Source organism: Podarcis vaucheri (genome assembly GCF_965113315.1).
Source record: "Podarcis vaucheri genome assembly, chromosome: 17".
NCBI classification, from domain to species: Eukaryota; Metazoa; Chordata; class Lepidosauria; order Squamata; family Lacertidae; genus Podarcis; species Podarcis vaucheri.
Genome location: NC_138755.1, coordinates 36,041,190 through 36,056,142, shown reverse-complemented (window position 1 = coordinate 36,056,142; position 14,953 = coordinate 36,041,190). Strand labels below are relative to the sequence as shown.

The 14,953-nt window shown below is 46.9% G+C and overlaps 1 protein-coding gene across 1 annotated transcript in view; it reads left to right on the top strand.

Annotated features, from left to right (window-relative positions):
* The window catches only part of SHB (SH2 domain containing adaptor protein B), a 160,649-nt gene that overhangs the window by 90,408 nt on the left and 55,288 nt on the right, over nt 1-14,953 (top strand). The window lies entirely within an intron of this gene.

Below are 14,953 nucleotides of genomic sequence, written 5' to 3'. Positions count from 1 at the left end.
GGAGGTTACAGAGCTCATGCCTGTTCTGGCAATCCTTTACATGAAATGTGGATATTAGCAAGGGAAATCTACTCTGCAGATAATTAAATATGATTTCGGGACAGGAAAGGCTCAGAAATTGCTAATAAAGCCAGTGATATGGTTGGTGTGATCCCTGGAAGTGAAAATGAGTCCCTAGGCTGTGGTGTATGTGTGTACGGTAGGGCTACAGCAAATTGCATAATATGCCAGGATAGAGCAAATAGACACCGAAAAGCATTTTGAGGGGGAAAGGCCATTGCTCAGTGGTACAACCTGTGGTCCACAGATCAGCAGCAGCCCAGGAGTGTTTGTAAAAAATGCAATTAAAAATCTAGCACAGTGGATTGCAATTGCCGCAGCAGGCAGAAACAGTAGTCCACCCAGACCATGTAGTCCATGGGTGGAAGGAAGTTTGGAAGCGCTGCTGTAGATACCGTATTTTTCGCCCTATAGGACGCACTTTTCCCCCTCCAAAAATGAAGGGGAAATGTGTGTGCGTCCTATGGGGCGAATGCAGGCTTTCGCTGAAGCCTGGAGATTGAGAGGGGTCGGTGCGCACCGACCCCTCTCGCTCTCCAGACTTCAGGAAGCTATCTGCAAGCCTTGCAAGCCCGGCAGGAGTTGCAGCCTGCATCCCGAAGCCTGGGGCGCATGAAGCAGCGCGCCCCGGGCTTCGGGCAGATATCCACAAGCCTGGGGAGACCGGCGGGAGTTCCCGCCAGGCTCCCTAGGCTTGCTGATAGCAGCCTGTTCTGGGAGCTCGGGCTTCCCCCGCCCCAGCCCCGCGCCTGGGGGGGGAATTTTTTTTTCTTTATCCCCCCCAAAAAAAACTAGGTGCGCCCTATGCGCTGGTGCGCCCTATAGGGCGAAAAATACGGTAATTCTGAGCTCTAGGCTGAGACCAGTGATGGGTAAGGTAGCTCCCTGTATTCCTGTTCATTTGTCAGAAAACATAACCTGAGTTGACGCCGATCTGTGTGTCAAAATGCTTGAATCCATCTTTGTGTGTGTACCATGCTTTAGGCCAGGGACTTTAAGCATAACCATTTGCAGAACAAACCTCTGGTGCAGAAGGGAAATCTCAGGCAACTGGGGAAAGTCATGGCAGGGAAGTAAGAAGAACACAACAGGAATCTGTTGCCAGTGGGCTTCAGTCAGACTTCTGTCAACCTTCCCTTGCCAGCTGTTGCTGGCTTCTGTAATGCTATGACTAATTCTTCAACAGCAGTGCCGAGGACTGTAGCTTTCCCCTCAAGGAAAGCTTCTCTTACATCCTTGAGATGCAACATTGGAGTCCGGAATAACCTGCAGCCCCTCTTAATGAAATAACTCTCTTCCTTTTTTTAAAAAAAATGATAATAATTACCGTCTGGCTTGGTTCATCTGTGAACAGAGTTTCCCAAGTTTAGGCACATTTTTCTGAATTTAATAATAATAATAATAATAATAATAATAATAATAATAATAATAGTTACATTTCAGTCTTTTACACACACACACACACACACACACACACACACACACCTACCTTACATTTAGAATACAACAGAGTAAGAATTGCATACCCACAATGAAGCCCCCATTCCCTCTGTGTCTCTGTGAGCCACTGTTCTGTGTCTGCGGCAATCACAAAAATGTTTAAAAGTACCTTTTAAAAAAAGTCCTTTTTGTTGGAGGTAATTCAGAGGAAAATTCCCAGGTGTCAAAAAAGACTATATTTATGTATGCTACTACTGTGGCCTGACTTTTGTTAGCCCAATAATGGAAAATGAACAAGGTCCCAACCAAAGAAGAATGGCAACTTAAACTGATGGAATACACGCAGCTTTCAGATTTAACATATAGAATATGAGAACAAGAAGGATGTATATTTAAAGAAGGCTGGAAAATGTTTATTGAATATATGGGTGAAAATCGTGTTTATTTAAAAATGCTGGTAGCATTAAGATAAATTCAGCAGTGTAAATAAGTTTTGATGGATGTAACAACGGATTACTGAATGGCTTAGTTCATGTAAAATATGCAGGGATTTATGGTATGCAAAATGAACCATGGAAAGAGAAGAAGGGAAGTCATTGATTTAAGGTTGTTTAAATCAGTGTTTCCCAACCGGTGTTCCGCGGCACACTAGTGTGCCGCGAGACGTTGCCTGGTGTGCCGTGGGAGGGAGGCGGGCGAGTTGGGCGGTGAGAGGCGGTGCGGCGGCGGCGAGGAGAGGCCGCCCAGCGCGGGGCTCTCGCCGTCTGCCTGTCTGGCTGCCTGCGTGGCGCTGACGTCACGGGGCTGTAACGTGCCCCACATAGGCACACGCGGGGCGGCGAGCGAGCTCCCTCCCACATCCCATCGCCGCTCGCTTCGGCCGGCCTACTGGGCTGTCGCAGGCGGAAGGCCTGCGCATGCGCAAGGTTTTCGCGCCTTCGGGATTCCCTTCACGCCTTCCTCCTCCCGGGTCCTTGAGAGCGCGGGAAGCGGCAGCGCGAGACCGGCGTTGAGCCTGGTAGGTATTGCGCTTGCCAAGGCAGTCATTTGGGAAATGAAAACTTGCAAAGCAAGCAACCAGTTCAATCTGAAGTACGTGTATGCTTAATATCCTGTATGTGAAACCTGTTCTGCCCCCTCCCCCACACTTGGTGTCATTTTCATCTACACATGCAGCAGAGTAAGTTGACCCAGAATAGTACCAATTCAGATGGCAGATGGGAGAATGACAGTGCTGAATGCTTCCCCATGTAGAACAGTCCCTGCAAATAAAAACCTAGCATATTTGGAAGAGGGATGCTAGCCTAACCATTACCTTCTATGCTGTTACTATTTTTTAATTTTTTTTTACATAAGTAAAAAGTGACCTTTCCCCATCTGGCATGGTGGTGTGCCTCGAGATTTTTTTCATGAAACAAGTGTGCCTTTGCCCAAAAAAGGTTGGGAAACACTGGTTTAAATGAATATTTTGAAATGTAAATTACAAAATTAAATTTAAAAAAAAATTAAAAAGAAAAGCGGCAATCACAGATCAGTGCCTCATTCAGAGAAGCAACGAACAGCCTCTTCAGAGGGCAGATCATTCTGCTGAGTCTCTACATCAGGAGTGATGGGATGTTCCAGTCATCCGCATGGCAGAGATGTGGGAGAGCGAAAAATGAGTGGGAGAAGGCAAGGTCGGAGCACTAAAACACATTGACACCCACCAGGTGCCGCCTCGGTTGGTGGGTGTGTGGGGCTCTTAGGAGTTTGAAATTAATGAATGCCTCACAGCAAACTAGTGCACACCAGCACACAGTCTGAAAAGCATTGCTGCTGCCTGGCCTCCTTAAGCTGCTTACTGGTTTAATTAACAGGCGGTTGGAGGATGGTGGCTAACACAGATTGAGGTTGAATCCTGACCAGACAGAAGTACTGTTTTGGGGGGGGGACAGGAGGCGGGCAGGTGTGGAGGACTCCCTGGTCCTGAATGGGGTAACTGTGCCCCTGAAGGACCAGGTGCGCAGCCTGGGAGTCATTTTGGACTCACAGCTGTCCATGGAGGCGCAGGTCAAATCTGTGTCCAGGGCGGCTGTTTACCAGCTCCACCTGATATGCAGGCTGAGACCCTACCTGCCTGCGGACTGTCTTGCCAGAGTGGTGCATGCTCCGGTTATCTCCCGCTTGGACTACTGCAATGCGCTCTACGTGGGGCTACCTTTGAAGGTGACCCGGAAACTACAACTAATCCAGAATGCGGCCGCTAGACTGGTGACTGGGAGCGGCTGCTGAGACCATATAACACCGGTCTTGAAAGACCTACATTGACTCCCAGTACATTTCTGAGCACAATTCAAAGTGTTGGTGCTGACCTTTAAAGCCCTAAACGGCCTCGGTCCTGTATACCTGAAGGAGTGTCTCCACCCCCATCGTTCAGCCCGGACACTGAGGTCCAGCGCCGAGGGCCTTCTGGCGGTTCCCTCACTGCAAGAAGCCAAGTTACAGGGAACCAGACAGAGGGCCTTCTCGGTAATGGCGCCCGCCCTGTGGAACATTCTGCCGTCAGATGTCGAGGAAAACAACAACTACCAGACTTTTAGAAGACATCTGAAGGCAGCCCTGTTTAGGGAAGCTTTTAATGTTTGATGTATTACAGTATTTTAATATTTTTGGGGGGAAGCTGCCCAGAGTGGCTGGGGAAGCCCAGCCAGATGGGCGGGGTATAAATAATAAATTATTATTATTATTATTATTATTATTATTATTATTATTATTATTCTCTGGGTACAAAATGCAACTCTTCCACAAACGTCTGCAAGCGTCAGAGCATCGATTGGTTAGTTGGGTCTCTGTCTCTTGTTGCTGGGGGCGGGGGAGTTTGTTAGGAAGACTTTTTGAAAAGGTAAATTGAACGGGTAACATGAAAGACACAGGGATATCTTTATCGTCTTGTGATCCAAATAATTTTGTGGTGGAGCAATGGGTGGGGGGAGAAGGTTATACATCGGGACCTGCTGTCCCCGTGGGTCCTGCCACCTGAGGCGGTCGCCTCGCCTTGCCTCATGGATGGGCAAGGTGTCACGAGTGGTCGACCTGCAACGACAAAGTAAATAAGCTGCAGTCTAGCACATGTTGAGAATGGCCAGAAGTTGCTCTTCTTCCAGACACTAAGGTACCCCAAACCGGGGGGGGGGGGGGTCACCTGGTATAGCCATCGTGCTAGCCCCACCCCCAACGTTCTCCCATATCTGTGACGGACTTCCATTCATCCACACGTGGAAAAATGGTTGTCTCCCAAGTACAAGAAACCCCCAGCAACTTGGATCTGACATTACAACAGGCCAGATTTGCCCACTGTCTGGGAAACTGGCCAGTCCAGTTTCTACCATCAGGAATTAGCTATAGGTGTATTTGGGAGTTCTGTAGGTGTGAGAATAGCCTATGAATAGCCAGATCTCTGGGGTTGGCAGCTAATGTGTTTATGAGGAATGACACACGAGAGACACCTTATCCCTCAAAGGGTCTCAGCAATATACAGTCACACGAACCCCTCTCCGCAGCCACAGAACATCATAAAGTAGCCACTGTTCACAAATGCATGTTAAAGTACAATGCCTATAGCTGCTGTTGCGCCCCCCCCTTGCTATATTGTAGCCCTTTAAAAACTGGCAAGCATAAATAGCAGTCAGTTGTGCTCCAGCTAGAAATTGATTTCATTGGCGAGCTGTTCAGAAACTTCTGCTGCACAGAAGCTTTAATTTCCAGCATGTTATCAGCACTGTCAGATCAGGTTAAACAAAAGCTCGGTTAACATGGATTTTCTAAAACCAAACAAAAAAATAGAGAAGGTTGACTGAATCGTCACAATAAGAGAGCAGGTAGCAAGCAGTAAGGCTCCAGGTTTGAATCTGCGGACAAAATGTGCGAATCCATTTGTCTTCTTTATTGCCGATCTATTTGGGTCAGCACTCCTTGGAGTTTGACACAGGGTTGAATCAGGCCAGATTTGTCATGGCACAGTTGATTAGCCTGCTGGTTAATGTATGTCTGTATTTAATTACCCTATATCAGTGAGGCATGCAAACCTTCCCACGCACTTGATTCTGCGCTGGGTGCTTGCTTGCGTGCCTGCATGGCTGTCAAAGAGGCTGCAGGGTTTTTTTTCTTTTACACACACAGCTGTGAAGAGCCAGTCTTTGGGAGAGGCGGAGAGGGGGGCACTTACTGTTTACTAGCAAAATGACTACAGTGGTGCCTCGCAAGACGAAAAGAATCCCTTCCGCGAGTCTCTTCGCCGTGCGGTTTTTTCATCTTGCGAAGCAAGCCCATTAGCGGATTAGCGCTATTAGCGGCTTAGCGGGCTTAGCAGATCAGCTGATAAGCGGCTTAGCGGATCAGCTGATAAGCAGCTTAGCGGCTTGGGAAAAAGGGGGGGAAGGAAAAAAAACCTGCAGGAACTCGCAAGACATTTTCATCTTGCGAAGCAAGCCCATAGGAAATTCTTTTTGCGAAGCACCTCCAAAACGGAAAACCCTTTCGTCTAGCGGGTTTCCATCTTGCGAGGCATTCGTCTTGCGGGGCACCACTGTACTGTTATCACAGGTCACAATGTACGCAGAGGAAGAGAGCTTCGTAAAACAGATTGGAGTGACTCTTCAGACATTTCCAGACAGGGCTGGGAGATGCCTATAACCCTGAGAAGTCAGTGTAAGCAGTGCTCATCTAGACCAGGGGTCAGCAAACTTTTTCAGCAGGGGGCCAGTCCACCATCCCTCAGACCATGCGGTACGCCGGACTCTCTCTCTCTCTCTCTATAAATATATATATATATAATGAACGAATTCCTATGCCCCACAAATAACCCAGAGATGCATTTTAAATAAAAGAACACTTTCTACTCATGGGACGTGGGTGGCGCTGTGGGTTAAACCACAGAGCCTAGGGCTTGCTGATCAGAAGGTTGGCGGTTTGAATCCCCACGACAGGGTGAGCTCCTGTTGTTTGATCCCAGCTCCTGCCAACCTAGCAGTTCGAAAGCACGTCAAAGTGCAAGTAGATAAATAGGTACCGCTCCGGTGGGAAGGTAAACAGCATTTCCGTGCGCTGCTCTGGTTCGCCAGAAGCGGCTTAGTCATGCTGGCCACATGACCCGGAAGCTGTTTGCGGACAAACGCCGGCTCCCTCGGCCAGTAAAGCGAGATGACCGCCGCAACCCCAGAGTCGGCCACGACTGGACCTAATGGTCAGGGGTCCCTTTACCTTTACGTTTACTCATGTAAAAACACGCTAATTGATTCCTGGACCATCCGCGGGCCGGATTGAGAAGGTGATCGGGCCGCATCTGGCCTCCGGGCCTTAGTTTGCCTGCTCCTGATCTAGATGGACCAACAGCCAGGAGGTAGCAGATTTTGGCATTGCACAGGGCACTGCTGAAATTTGAGGTGCCAAGGTCCGCCACTGGCCCATGGCATTTGGGCACCTGAGATGAACCACAAAATGGAAGCTGGGAATGGGGCTTAAATCCATTCCTGGACCATGGCAAATCCTGGCTATTGCAAAATCAAGCTGCCTCCTATTTGCAGTCAACCAATCAATCATTTTATTTGTATACCGCCTTTCCAAAGTTAAAACTATGCTCAAGATGGCTTACAACGTATAAAAACCCCCACATAGCTACAAACATAAAAGCAGTTATAAATAATAAACAAAACTTCAAAAAGTATACAACCAAACTGAACAATTTCCACATAAATCCAAAATAAAGATACAAAAAAATTAGTATCAACAGCAACAGTACCCCCTCCAACAAAAACCCCTCAACAGTCCCCCAACTCAAGACGAATAAATAAGCTGTTAGCATGCATATTTGAAAGCACCTCAAAATGTGCATTCCATACAAAACAACCTGGGTTCTGTTTCTTGGTCATGCCATGGTAGAGAGGAATATTTGGAATCAGGATATATTCATTATAGGGCACTTTGCAAAGAAACGCAAGTCAGTAAGACAGGTTCCTGTCCTAGAGATATTTCAGCCTATGTATTGTCAGTGGGAAGGCTGCAGCTACAAATCAAGGAATGGCAACTGATTCATAGCTGTCAACCGTCCCTTATTTGGCGGGAAAGTCCCTTATTCCAGCGCCATGTCTCGCTGCTGTCCCTTATTGATGATGTCCCTTAAATTTCCTGGGTTTCAAAGGAAGCAGCTCCTCTCCCTCCCTCCCTGCCGGCCAGGGAGGAGGGAGGCTCCAACTGTGTACCTTGGCTGCGTTGCTCACCCAATAAGGAGTCTAAGAACGACTGGGGGGGTGGAGCTTGCATGCCTTGTGCTGATCAAATCGGCTGCGTTGCCTGGGGACTCGCCTTTGCTCGGCGCTTCCCAGCGGAGAGGTGACGGTGGTTTTCCTTGCTGCATCCCCTTTGCCGGCTTGCTGCGCTGTGGGAACCACCACTTGAGGATTCGTTTGGCTGCTGGCTGACTAAAATCCCTTATTTTGTCTGCTGATCCCTTATTATTGAGGCCACTGGTCCCTTATTTTCAAATCTGTAAGTTGACAGCTATGAACTGATCGCTGGAAGAAATGGAAGGCGCAAAAGTAGCAGGCACAGGATCAACACGAGCAAATATGAGGCATTGTGATAATAACTGTCACATAACAGTTGCTTTCTGGTCCCTTTCATTAGGACCATAACTATAGTATACTCACATTGCTGGGCAACCCTGCCCTGACTTCATACAAATCCAGGATTGTGAAGAGCACTACAGTTCCTTCAATGGGGGCTGCATGATGACAGTCTTACATTTTTAGTTTATAGGAAGAAATCTGAGAGTGCTGAGACAGACTCTTCATGGCTGTCTCTGTAGAATTTCTGCAGTTCAAAGCTCCCCCAGCCCTTGTGAAGTAGATCACTTTTATGGTGCAGGAAACATTTGCAGATGCAAAAAATATATATATGCATGGGTGTCTCTGTGTTTTGTGGAACAGCCCTCCCAACGCTGTGGCAGAGATGAGGCCATGAGAGAGGCTGAGTATACTCCATGTCAGTTCCCAGCTGTCGTTTGGGCCCTCTGCCAGTTACCAAGCTTGGTTACGACAAATTTAAGCAAGCAAAGGGTGATCAAAGGTGATCTATTTCTCAAGAGAGCCCAGTCCCCGGTGACTCAGAAGTCTGGGCAAACAGCCAGAGTTACAGCTCCCAGAGGGCTCCTTCCCATTTCCTCCAAAGCACAGGTATTCTACCCAGAGGACTTTTTGGGGAGTTGGCACAGCGAGGAGGCACCAACCCTCTAAGCCACATTCTAACAGCTGTTCAGTCGCTTCTGGGTCCTGGAGCAACTGCATAACCTTTCATCTCTGTCCCTTAATCCTCAGGGGGACTTAAAGGCCTGTGGAGCAGAGCTGAACTGAATCCAGCATTTTGAAATGCCAACACGTATCTCAGTAGTTTGTACTGTGGCATCTAACGCTACAGCCTAGCTTCGTCAAGTGGGGTGGAAGAGTCCAGTTACCTCCCGTCTTCTGAATTAACCTTTCCTTCCTGCATCTTTTTGGTTGCCTTGAGAGAGAATGCATTTCAGTTCAGCATCAGATGCCACTGGATGTATTTCCAGCTAATAATAATAATAATAATAATAATAATAATAATAATAATAATAGATTTATTATTTATACCCCGCCCATCTGGCTGGGTTTCCCCAGCCACTCTGGGCAGCTTCCAACAGAATATTAAAATACAGTAATGCATCAAACATTAAAAGCTTCCCTAAACAGGGCTGCCTTCAGATGTCTTCTAAAGGTCTGGTAGTTGTTTTTCTCTTTGACATCTGGTGGGAGGGCATTCCACAGGGCGGGTGCCACTACCAAGAAGGCCCTCTGCCTGGTTCCCTGCAACCTCACTTCTCGCAGTGAGGGAACCGCCAGAAGGCCCTCAGTGCTGGACCTCAGTGTCCAGGCAGAACGATGGGGCTGGAGACGCTCCTTCAGGTATACTGCAAATTCCTTGTTCCCACCCCACTACCCTCTGTGTGGCAGATGGTTTGTCATGATTGCAGTGGACTCTCCTCTTTCTCTCCTTCTCTTTAGTAACCTGGGGCAGCTAACCTGGCTTAGCATTGCATCCATACTGGAGATCATGGTTTGTTTCACCCCAGGCAAACCAGTCTGTTGAGCCATGGTTTGTTCTTGACTTACCCGCCGTGGTTTTGAATGGAAACGGACCACATTTTCTAAGTTGCATTCAATGTTAAGTATGAGGACCTCAGTTTGTTGCTCCCATAGGCTAAAGGGAAAGAGTGAAATGAATCAAATCCCAGCACTATGGTTTTCTATGAGGACTGAGCAATCCAAGCTGCATGTTACACTGACACATATATAGGTAATGGGAGTCTACTGGCCATGGGGAAGATGCTGATCCCATGGAAGGGATTGGAAAGAGAGGGGCTAGCAGGTAAAGTGGGTGCCTTTCCACGTCCCATTTTTACTTGCTCCCCAGAAAGTGGAATTTCCACCTTTAAAAGGCTCACCATGCTCTACCTTCACATGTAAAAGCTATGGTTTTCCCAGTAGTGATATATGGAAGTGAGAGCTGGACCATAAAGAAAGCTGATCGCCGAAGAATGGATGCTTTTGAATTCTGGTGCTGGAGGAGACTCTTGAGAGTCCCATGGACTGCAAGAAGATCAAACCTATTCATTCTTAAGGAAATCAGCCCTGAGTGCTCACTGGAAGGACAGATCATGAAGCTGAGGCTTCAATCCTTTTGCCACCTCATGAGAAGAGAAGGCTCCCTGGAAAAGACCCTGATGTTGGGAAAGATGGAGGGCACAAGGAGAAGGGGGCAACAGAGGATGAGATGGTTGGACAGTGTTTTCGAAGCTACCAACATGAGTTTGACCAAACTGCGGGAGGCAGTGGAAGACCGGAGTGCCTAGCCTGCTCTGGTCCATGAGGTCACGAAGAGTCGGACACGACTAAACGACTAAACAACAACAACATCTGTCACGTGTAACTTGATTCTCAGAGTTTTAACAAGCAGATAGGGTTGTCCTGGCTATTCTTGAGGGTGAACCAACTTGGGTGTCCTGTTATTCTTCCCCCCCCCCCCTGGGATTTTCCCCCTGGGATTTTTCTATTTTTTGGTGTGGCCAGACAGTGTGCCAGAAGTTTCTCGTGCCAGATCTCCTAAGCTCCTTCCGAATTCTAGTACATATTGTTTCACATTCTTCATACTTAGGGCTTGGAAAAACAGGGATTAATCATGATAAGCTAAAACTGGTTCCCTCTTTCCCCCAGTGCCTAACAAAAGATAGCTTCTTCAGTTTCTGTATTAAATGAGTATGTTGAGTGTATTTTTAACAGCGAAAATTAAACCCAGCTTTTGAGAATCCTAGGATGGGTCGGCTCGGTTTAGTTTAAAAGCACTAGGGACTGTGTACTTACCCTCCTTCCTGGAGTTCCTTCCAGATTTCATATGGAATATTTTTTTTAATATAAAAAAAACAGACCCAAGAGTATTTACTCTGACGTTGTTGCAACTAGTTTCTGATAATTACAATTGCTATCAAGCTGCAGTTCTGTGCATACTAAATGGGGGATAAATCCCTTAAATTAACTGGGACTTTCTTCCTAATAAGCTTGCAAAGAATTTCATTTTAGGAATACGTCCAGACCCTAGAACATGCATCTCATTAGCTGCTGTCATATCACAAATGAAACATGGCGGAATCTGACTTGGCATGTCATACATTTGGGTTCTACCAACAAAGACTAGTTATCTTAAAAGGTAAAGGGACCCCTGACCATTAGGTCCAGTCGTGACTGACTCTGGGGTTGCGGCGCTCACCTCACTTTATTGGCCGAGGGAGCCGGCGTACAGCTTCCGGGTCATGTGGCCAGCATGACTAAGCCGCTTCTGGCGAACCAGAGCAGTGCACGGAAACGCCGTTTACCTTCCCGCCGGAGCGGTACCTATTTATCTACTTGCACTTTGACGTGCTTTTGAACTGCTAGGTTGGCAGGAGCAGGTACGATCGTGGGGATTCGAACCGCCGACCTTCTGATTGGCAAGTCCTAGGCTCTGTGGTTTAACTCACAGCACCACCCATGTCCTTGTTTAACAGTAGGCCTGTGTAAAGTGCATTGCAATAGTACAATCTGGAAATCACAAGATCGTGAATGACCATAGCCAGGCTCAATTTATCCAGGAAGGGGTGTGGTTGGCATGCCATCCAAACCCAATAAAAAGGCATGCCAGTCACTGTCACCACCTGAGCCAGACCAGCTTCAAGTCTGTGGCTTCAAGGAGCATGCAGTCCCTATTTGTAGATCCAGGGCCTATTTGTAGATTATCCCCCAGCCAACAGAATCCTGGCTGAAATCCACAGTCATGCAATTTGCAGGATGCCCTTAGGAAAGATGTGTGTTGCTGCACAATTTCATCCTAATGTTGTAAGGGTAAAGTAAGATGAGTCGTCTGCTTGAGATTGCTGTCTTTGAGGAAAGGATGGGAATTGGGAGGAGAGGTGAAAGGCAGGGCAGCAAGGGACAAGCACTAAAATTAACAGTTCAATTATTTACATGTCTACGCAGAATAAAACCCCTCTGAGTTCAGTAGTGTTTATTCCCAAATTAGTCGATATCAGATTGCAGCCTATACAGTGGTACCTCGGGTTAAGTACTTAATTCGTTCCGGAGGTCCATTCTTAACCTGAAACTGTTCTTGACCTGAGGTACCACTTTAGCTAATGGGGCCTCCCGCTGCCGCCACACGATTTCTGTTCTCATCCTGAAGCAAAGTTCTTAACCCGAGGTACTATTTCTTGGTTAGCGGAGTCTGTAACCTGAAGCGTATGTAACCTGAAGTATATGTAACCCGAGTTACCACTGTCTATAATAAAAAGTGCTGGTCGGCGTTTATACTTTTCCATTTTAGCCCCTCTTACCTGTTAATAACATTTTATATGACACTGAAAATTAGATGCGGGCTGTACTGCCGCTGAACTTATATCAATAAGCATGATTTTACAGCAAAAAGGCATTTTCTTCATTGGCATTAAGAGATCAAAGGATAATATTAATAATCACAAAACCAGGGCATTATAATCTAATCTTCAAAGAGAGCTTGAATGGTCTTTCTGAAGTCTTTTGTTCAGGACAGTTTTTCAATTGCTCTTCTCCCCACCCCCAGTCATTCTTACTCTTTCTCTCTCTCTTTTGCTCATATATATACTCCTCATGGCCTCGTAATCCCCAAAGCTAGGCTCCCAAGTAAGCAGAGTTAGCACACACAGTTTGATTCCTCGGTCGTTCCCAGCTGCATTTTAAAGCTGAAAGCAGTAGTAGCAATTACAGCTTTCATGATGGAAAATGCCCCAGTTCTGCCTCTTAAGTACAGCTGATACTTACGTATTCTGGTCCAGGCAGATCTGTCAGAATCCATCACGTTAGCGCTGTTCTTACAGCACAGTTTGTGAAGAGGGAAGTGTATTTTGATTTCACTTTCAGGGAAATCCTTTCCATGGACCACGGCTGAGTAAAATTGAAACTCAAAACAAATTAAAGGTGTTTTAATATCGGTACGCCTAGACAATGGCCTTATGGGAAACATAATGCTTAACCATAGTGCTTCCCCCCCCTTTAATCATGGTTCAGCACTGCATGTAAATACCTAAACCGTGGTTAAAGGTTGGCTGCAAAACTGGAAGTGAGATCATGGCTTGAAGTAAGTTTGCATTAGCCATTACAGTCATATCTCGTGTGACATTTCCTTCATGTTACGTTCTTACAAGTTACGTCCCGCAGCGACCCGGAAGTACCGGAAAGGGTTACTTCTGGGTTTCGCCACTCGTGCATGCGCACAAGCACTAAATCGCATCGCACACCTGCGCAAATATGGCGCTTCAGGTTGCACTCTTTTCATGTTGCGAATGGGCCTCCGGAACGGATCCCGTTCACAACCAGAGGTGTTGTTGTTGTTTAGGCATTTAGTCATTTCCGACTCTTCGTGACCCCATGGACCAGAGCACGCCAGGCACGCCTGTCTTCCACTGCCTCCCACAGTTTGGTCAAACTCATGCTGGTAGCTTCGAGAACACTCTCCAACCATCTTGTCCTCTGTCATCCCCTTCTCCTTGTGCCCTCCATCTTTCCCAACATCAGGGTCTTTTCCAGGGAGTCTTCTCTTCTCATGAGGTGGCCAAATATTGGAGCCTCAGCTTCACGATCTGTCCTTCCCGTGAGCACTCAGGGCTGATTTCCTTCAGAATGGATAGGTTTGATCTTCTTGCAGTCCATGGGACTTTCAAGAGTCTCCTCCAGCGCCATAATTCAAAAGCATCAATTCTTCGGCGATCAGCCTTCTTGATGGTCCAGCTCTCACTTCCATACATCACTACTGGGAAAACCATAGCTTTAACTATACGGACCTTTGTTGGCAAGGTGATGTCTCTGCTTTTTAAGATGCCGTCTAGGTTTGTCATTGCTTTTCTCCCAAGAAACAGGTGTCTTTTAATTTCGTGGCTGCTCTCACCATCTGCAGTGATCATGAAAGTAAAATCTCTCACTGCCTCCATTTCTTCCCCTTCTTTTTGCCAGGAGGTGATGGGACCAGTGGCCATGATCTTCCTGTTTTTGATGATGAGCTTCAAACCATATTTTGCACTCTCCTCTTTCACCCTCATTAAAAGGCTCTTTAATTCCTCCTCACTTTCTGCCATCAATGTTGTGTCATCTGCATATCTGAGGTTGTTGATATTTCTTCCAGCAATCTTAATTCCGGCTAGGGATTCATCCAGCCCAGCCTTGATCAAACCATGGTTTGGCATTGACCAAACCATGGTTACATACATTCCAACATAACACAGCCCAAATCAGGGACACCAACTTTTGGGTTTGCACTCCTATGTGAGTCATGTGACCCCACATGAGATTGCAGCCCCCAAAAGCACTTTTATCAGACACAGTGCAAAAAATGCATATTTGGGGGCGCCGCACAAGATCACACACCCCAAAATTCTTTTTCAGGGCAGTGATCTCGTGCAGCCCCCCCCAAAAAACCACATGTTTTTGGATGCCATGCTTTTTTAAAAAAGAAGTGCAGCCCCAAATTACGTGAGATTGTGACTGCCATTTTGGTTGCTGAACTCTCCCAAGAAAAATGAGATATCCTTTCTTCTGGGGTTACGGCAACTTCTCAAGGCCTTTATACCTTATGCCAAGCAGGTCCTGTTGCTGCCTCGCTAGACAAATCCTCTGGGAACAGGTTTTAGTTCAGGCAGTTTTACTGTTTGGATGTAAGAGGATCTTAATCAGGGTTAAGGCAGGAGACTAAGGTTGAGGCTAGCCACAGTTATGTGTTACATTTGCATCAGTCTAGTTTCTTCTCTTTCTGTTGTTAGGTGTGTTGTTCACAATTTCTCTCTAAAAGACAGAGAACCTCTACCTGCCCTGCCACTTCCCGATTTCATTGACAAACAATA